The sequence below is a fragment of the Bison bison genome, unplaced genomic scaffold (assembly GCF_000754665.1).
Source record: "Bison bison bison isolate TAMUID 2011002044 unplaced genomic scaffold, Bison_UMD1.0 scf7180017849678, whole genome shotgun sequence".
Lineage (NCBI taxonomy): Eukaryota > Metazoa > Chordata > Mammalia > Artiodactyla > Bovidae > Bison > Bison bison.
This window is the reverse complement of record NW_011480251.1, coordinates 368-1,848: the sequence shown is the minus strand read 5'-3', so window position 1 is coordinate 1,848 and position 1,481 is coordinate 368. Positions and strand designations below refer to the sequence as shown.

The 1,481-nt window shown below is 34.7% G+C and overlaps 1 pseudogene; it reads left to right on the top strand.

Annotated features, from left to right (window-relative positions):
- The window catches only part of LOC104994151, a 2,575-nt pseudogene extending 1,357 nt beyond the window's left edge, over nucleotides 1–1,218 (top strand).
- Nucleotides 1,219–1,481: the final 263 nt, after the last annotated feature.

The following is a 1,481-nucleotide window of genomic DNA, read 5'->3' as shown; positions in this document are numbered from 1 at the left end:
CGTCTCCTCCTTCATGACACCCTCTCCAGGACAGTCTCCATCCCTAAATCTTTTGTCTCTGTTTCCATCTTTTATATTTTATCCTACCTCCTTTCAAAGAGATTGGGATGCCTTTCTGGGTACCTGGTGTCCCCTGCCAGCATTCAAAAAATTTTTGTGAAAGTTGCACAACATTCAAATTATCTTTTGATGAATTTTTTGGGGAGAAATTGGTCTCCCCATTCTATTCCTCCACCATATCTGGATGGCTCCCAAATTCTCCTTTTATTTGCTAAAAAAACTAATTGTAAAAGCTCTTAAATATTTTAAAAAATTGGTTAGTTGAGCATTGTTTTCCCATTTCTAAAATATCTGTACTTTCACTCCCAGTATTTCTTTTTGGTGTTTTACATCACTATTTACATTTGCTCTGTTAAAAACAGGCTATTGAGAAGGGAAATATAGAAGTTGCATGAATACACACCGAAAATGCAATCTGTCAGAAGAAGCAAGCAATTAAGTTCTTGAGAATGAGTGCTAGGGTTGATGATGTGGCAGCTCGAGTTGAAACTGCAGTAACAATGGGCAAGGTAAACCTTAGTATTTTGATTTAAGTTGTTGAAGATATTAAGAATTGTCAGAAGTCTAAAGTTACCTTGTTGCAAGGTGCTACAAGGGTACTTACTGGTAAAGTCCTTCATGGGAAGGAGAGATATAGTCAAAATGCTTAGTGAGGAGAATGATTTTTGTAGTGGCTTTTCAACTGAAGTCTAATTAGTTGTCTTGAAATGAATAAAGATAAAAGATAGTCAGTGCCTAGACCAGAAATACATACTGCACTTTTACTGTTAATAAAGTGGTAGATAATTTTGTAAGATGATCTACAAGTAAAATAAGAAACTATAAAAATTTTGAGATTGTTTATATTACAGGATTCTAAGTCATTTCTAAATACTCTCTATAGGTAACCAAGTTCATGGCAGGTGTATTTAAGACTATGGATGCTAAACTGAGAAGTATGAACCTTGAAAAGGTAAAAGTAAATAAATAAATAAATAAATAAATTGATATTCTGATAGTATTTTCTCAGAGTAAGTTTTTCCTTATGACCATATGAATTTTTGCCAGATTTCTGCCCTGAAGAGGATAAATTTGATACTGCAGTTTGAAGCACTGAATGTTCAAACACAACAAATGGAAGACACTATGAGCAGTACTACAACCTTAACAACTCCACAAGTAAGAATACTTTCTCTACTTAGACTAACTTTTTTTCAAATTTATTTACTTTAATTGGAGGCTAATTACTTTACAATAATGTATTAGTTTTGCCATACATCAACATGAATCCACCACAGGTGCACACGTCTTTCCCATCCTGAACCCCCCTCCCACCTCACTCTCCATACCATCCCTCTGGGTCATGTTATCCAATTTCAAAATACAATGGCTTTGTGAAGCTAACTCTTCTCTAGAATGTGAAGTAAACTTGCTATATCCCC